Source organism: Aedes albopictus, chromosome 3 (assembly GCF_035046485.1).
Source record: "Aedes albopictus strain Foshan chromosome 3, AalbF5, whole genome shotgun sequence".
In the NCBI taxonomy this organism is placed as follows: Eukaryota; Metazoa; Arthropoda; class Insecta; order Diptera; family Culicidae; genus Aedes; species Aedes albopictus.
Window position 1 is genome coordinate 432568240 of NC_085138.1, and position 6096 is coordinate 432574335.

Consider the following 6096-nt stretch of genomic DNA (forward strand, 5'->3'; position numbering starts at 1 on the left):
TAAGGAGTGTATCGGAAATTAACTATAAACATTCAGGATGCTCTATCTCGAAGCATGTTTGGTCTTATCATTTCGATTCTTCTATCAAATCTTCACAATACAGTCAAGTTTAGAACAGCCTGAAAAAAAAATGAAAAATGTTAAGCATTATTGAAAATATTGTAGAATGAATATATCTCACAAATTAAAGTTTTGGACAAATTGTTGTTGTTTAAAGATTTTTCAGCGTTTCAATAACCTGTAGCGAATAAAACTTGTACGGCGAAAAACCCAAAAAATATTAATAATTGTTAGCAGTTATGTACACATGACATATCACCGAACACCAACTTAAAAAAAAAATATTTATGGTCGAAAAACCCTCAACATTTAAAAAATGACCTATCCTAAAAAAACACTAATTTTTTGTCGAACTTTGACAGTCTGTTTTAAATATCTTCAAAGGTTATACAATTCCGTTCTCTACTAAAGCTACCTCGTCGTTAAGTTTAAAAACATTTCCAATTAAAAAAAATTGAATCATCCATTTGATGTATTTTTTATTTGCGTAATCGTGCTTTGAATGAGCATAAAAAAAATAGGGCCCCTGAAAAATGACCTTTTTTCATTTTTAAGAATTGCGCTAAAATGGAATCGAATTTTTGCTTGAAAAAATTTTTTTACCTATATTATGGGCAATCTGGGAAAGAATATATTTGCGCTAATATATTTTAAAAAATCAAAAAAATTTCCATTTTTTCCGCAATTTCAAATTTTTAAGAGGTGTCCAAAATTTCAAGATCATGCGTTTAAACTTTGAGATTGATGACCATGTAAAATAATTATTTTTACAAAAGCAAAAGTGCCATTCCTTTTTCTGAGGATTTATATAGTACCTCCAAAAATAAAATCATTTATAACTTGAATAAATTATTTTTTTGGATGTTTTGAACATATATAGTTAATTTCCGATACAGTCCTTACTTGCTGCTGATGGTGGTGTTGATACTTTGGATTTGCAGCGAGATTGAAGCGGGAAAAGCTCAAATGAACACCTTCTGTCCGAACGGATACAGCAGAACTGTGCTCAATTTATTTAGTAAATGTGTTTTGTTTTCTTTCAAAAGGTATCAAGTCTGATCCACTTTATTGTTGGTTTGGCGTCCAAATCATGAAACCCATCACACCTCCACACTCACTAGCTATGTCATTTGAAAACCTAACTAGATGTACAAGTATTTTTCGACACCCTCACCCCCTTTTGGAAGATTTTTTTTTTTTGTCAGAGAACCAAAATATTTGTGTATGGCGCATAAGATTTCTCAAACCCCCTGTTGCGTCCACCGCAAATTAAATTGAATTGGATCCTTACCACAAATTGTACCAAACCAAAAAAAAAACCTCAAAATGATTAACAATTTTCAAATCGTTTTGACAGATCACACATGTGCACAAAGAAGACAAAACATACCTACTACTTTACTGACCTTGTTGTCGTTCTTTTCATGCTCGTGTCAGTCATTTTGAGGTTTGGTTCGTTGGTGTAATGAAGAATTCTGGGATTGTGAAGTGACATCTGTTAGTTGACGATTTTTCCTAGTTGTGGGGGGTTTTTCAATCTGGTGTGCATTACAAATTGGCTCTGCATATCAAATAGAACATGATCGATGTATGATTCTGTCTGTTGTAATGATTTCCATGTAAGTTCATGAAAGCTCCCAATATACTTAAGGGCTATCCATTAATTACGTAAGGGTTTATGGGGGGGGGGGGGGTGGGTCCACGCACGGACTCCTCTCCAATAGCTGTTTTGCCTACGAAACCTTAACAACGAATAATTTGAAGTTTGAGACTTTTTTCTCGTTGACTTCTAACTGCAGGTTACACAGAAAAAAATGTTGAAGTTTAAACGGCATGTAAACCATGAACGTTGTGAATTTACACGACTTGAAAACAAAATTTGATTGAAAATTGAGTTATTTTTAATGCAAAAAGTTATTGCATGAAAAATATACAGTTTTGAGCTTTTATTTATACAATTTCACACCATCATGCAGTTTTCAACACCAACAGAATATTATAGCGTCTAGCACTTATTATTCTATCGAAAGAGCTTGAAATTTCAACGAACGTGTAAAAGTACAGTGACTTCGTTGAAAGCAAAAACACTGCCGACGTGGTCAAGTTTGCATCATATCTTTGGATCGAAAGGAGTGTTGCGCAATAATATTTAGATGTTTCTGAAGATTGAAACATACGCGAGTGTCAAAGTGCATACCCTTGGAGGTGTTCCTACAGGTGAGACAATTTCAAATCCTTAGAAGTTCTGACTGCAAAAATGCTTAATATATTATTGCAGATACCAGTGTCACAGCCATCAAGTGCAACTGGCAGCGGAGTTCTACCGTCTCCCAACCAACCTAACCAACGGCGATGGAGGTTCAATGAAATTTAATTATTGGCAATAAACAGCGCACCGTGAATTTACCAGCATGCAAAAATGTGATTTCGCATCCAAAACATCGTTGAATAAAATACGCATAACACCAAACTGGCTTGTTTTGTTTTGTTTTGCATCATCCACAACAAGGAGAATTCATTGGGAACGAACGGGAAACGGAACAAGAGCTATGCTGCGAGTAATACTCAACGACGTGTAAATTTACACGTTCACCTCTCTTTTGTAATCGTGTAAATTTAAAATGCGATTGAATTTTGCGTTTAATTCAATGCTCCAAATATGTTCATCAAATTTAACTCAAAATTACACGAAAATTTTAACTGTGTAGATCTTGTTTTGTATTGAAAAAAAAACTGATCACATATACGTAGACGAGTTAGATAATCACTAGTATATGCTGATTTTACCAATAGTGGTTACGTGGACTATGAAAACATGGACAGTGGAGAAAAAATCTGGAACAAAAACGAACGAGATCGCATGGAGATTGGGAGATATCGAGATAAGGAGATATCTAAGAAGAAGGCGACACATAGGGAGGTAAAATGTTGAAAGGATCGACCAAACCATCGAGATGTAGAACACATGTGGAGAGTCCACTGTATGTACTGCCTTATGGTCCATCACATGGGTCGAATGAATTGCAAAATTTACTACTTGTAATATCTGAAGTTGATTTGACAAAGTTTACTACACCTTATTTCCCGTAAATTTCGCCTTGCACTCTGTCTAAATATTATGTGCAAATGACCACCGGATATGTGCAAGTAGCAGATGTCAGTTGCATTGAGGCAAAGCTTTAGCAGGTTAACGCATTGCTTAATAACAGGTCGGTGGTAGGGTGGCCAGATGATCGCTTTTCTCGCCAACACCTTCTGAGACTCACAAAGTTATTTCTAGAAATTTTAGACTTTTTAAAGTAATTTCTCAGAGATTTCCTTCTAACAATTTCGAGAATTTCTTTTGAAATTTTAGGATTCCTTCAAAAAGATCCTTCTAGAAGGTCCTTCTAGATTCTCCATCTTGAGCATTTTCGTAGAGTACTAATTTGAAAATCTTAGAAGGTAAGTTTTGGTGAAATATTTAAAAAAATAAGCTGCCTGTCTTCAACTTAGTGTTCTTTGAGCATTTCCATAGTTATTAATTGAAGGCTTTCTTTGCCTGCCATTACATGAATTTGTATATTGTGAGGCAAGTACAATGATACACTATGCCCAGGGAGTCGAGAAAAGTTTCCCGACTGGAACGGGAATTGAACCCGCCGTCTCCGGATTGGCGATCCACAGCCTTAACCACTAGGCTAACAGGAGACCCCAAACTCGAGGGATCTTGGATACAAATCTTAAATCTTTGCAAAAATGAAAAGGAACTTCTGTGGGAATCTCAAAAGAAATTTCTGGAAAATTACTGAAAGAACTGCAGGATCTGCACCTGAAGAAAGTTAATAGAAAGTGTCTGAAGAAGAAAAAGAAATTGAGAAAGCTCTGAAACATCGCAAATAAATTTTCATATTAGTATTAGAAGAAGGTCTTGAAATAAAAACCTAGAAGAAATACCAAAATGAACTTTTTGAATTTCGTTAAATGCCAAAAGCCCATGCCGAACGAAAATCGTGAATTATCCGGATATCCAATTACAAGCTCTTTCCGAAGCAAAATTTGCAATTCCTTGGAAGATATTCAGGAATGACGAAAAAATTTCTACATAAATAGTTGAAGAAATTTAATAGGAATTCTGAGTAGATTTCCTGGTAAGTTGTCTGAAAAAAAAAATCCTCATACAAGTACAGGGATATTAAGCAGAAAATCGACACTACAACACTAGTAACCAACAATGAATCTAACTACTCAACCCTTCAGGACGCGTGCCGTTGTGAAAAGTATAACACTTCCAAAAAACCTCGCTCGCCGTATACAGCAAAAGCGTGGTGCAGTTTTACGATTAAACAGGCACGCGTCCTGGAAGGTTAATAGGGTGTGTACCAGTTATCGCGCTACCTTAGAAAAACTATTTCTACAAAAATAAGAAGAAGTCCGTCGAATGTCGTCGATATGTCAAATGATTGATTACATACTTTACAGGAAAAATATAGAAACGGGTCCAAAACTACTGAATGAAAATTATTTATTTCTATCATAATTTGAGCGAATTGTGAAGTTTGAATGATTGCAACCATCTTTTGTGAAAGTAATCTGTTGTCCACATTATTTTTATTTGCATCATTAAAGGTTGAAAATCAACTATGGCAAATTTGAGGTACTATAGCCATAACTGGTATGTACACTAAGCTGAGCCTAATTGTATGAATAAATACTATTGTAGTGTGATGAATCGGCAAAGTTAAATAAACGTCCACGCGGATGTTTATATCATAACAATCAAACAGGCTATGCACTCTGTGTGGCCTGCATAATCGTGCAACTAAGCACAACAGAATAAACCATACGCCACCGAGCGTTGGTCGGTTGCCACGAAAAGCAAATTGAATAAATCATTCTGGTTCCGAGCCCAACAGCTAACGGGTGTACACTTTACTCTGAAGAGAACTCCAAAATTAGTACATGGCTACCTAAGACAGGTTTTGCCTTCTCCGCAGCAAAAGTGTGAAAGTGATACAGTTCGGTAAAGTGTATTCCAATCACATTTGAACAAATGGGTTGGTTTTCAAGTGACGAGATCGTCACTACGAATCAAATGGGACCCAGTGAAGAACACCATCAAACACAAGCGGTTGCGCTTTGCATTTTAACAGTTATCGCGGGTGCGTACGTGCTAATAAAACTACTACTGAAGTTGCACAAATCACACACGGAACGGCTGGCAGAAAGAGCCGCTCGACGAGCCGCTGCCCATCCAATCTAACAGTTATAAGGAAGTGTCGAACTTTACTGTACTGTGTGGAGTAGTTGAAATAAATAATAACATTTTTATTGGAAACATTAAGTGCAAGTGACTAAGTAACTATACAATGACGGAACACAAGATAAACAGTTTAGTGTTCACATTGTGTTACACACAAATGTACGAGGTGAAAACCAAGCTCGAAGCTAGAGCGTACCGAGGATTTTCAAAGGAAGAGCAACAAGCAACGCCCTATTCCAAGTAGCAGCAGCAGCAGCGATCTCCAACGGAATGCAAACGAACACCAGGAGTTCGATTGTGGAACTTCGAGATGACATAGTGGACATACTCATGTGGAAAATCGAACACTACTAGTGGCAGTGCAGACGAAGAAACAACATAACAAACGGGTCATCCGGCAACATGGAGCCGACCCCAACAAGGGCGCAACATGGAGCGACCCCAACGTAGCTTCGTCGTTGCTGCTGAGACTTGCAGATGATATACTAGCGTGAGTGATGATTTAATTTAATAGTTAAAAATAAATAAGTACCGAAACAATTTAGTTAAAATGGTGTATTCAAGTGGTGTTTGACATTGTAATATTCAAAAATGTGTGACTTACTGAAAGATCTTGTTTGAAAGTAAATTACCAAATCTCATAAATCCGGTACGAGAATTAATTATCCGGAAGCCTAACAGTGACCTCATCCGATTTTAAAAAGAAGAGAGTTAAATGGAAAAAAATGTTGTCAAAAATATAGAACAACTTGCACTTACTTTGAGAAATCTGAGGAAGGCACCAAACAGGAAAT

General features: G+C 36.4%; 1 long non-coding RNA gene across 1 annotated transcript; it reads left to right on the plus strand.

The window, feature by feature from the left end:
• Positions 1 to 4763: 4763 nt before the first annotated feature.
• On the plus strand, positions 4764 to 5879 carry LOC109417510 (uncharacterized). The gene is made up of 2 exons (XR_002131917.3): positions 4764 to 5461; positions 5547 to 5879. It is a non-coding gene; the product is annotated as an uncharacterized LOC109417510 (long non-coding RNA).
• The last annotated feature ends 217 nt before the right edge of the window (positions 5880 to 6096 follow it).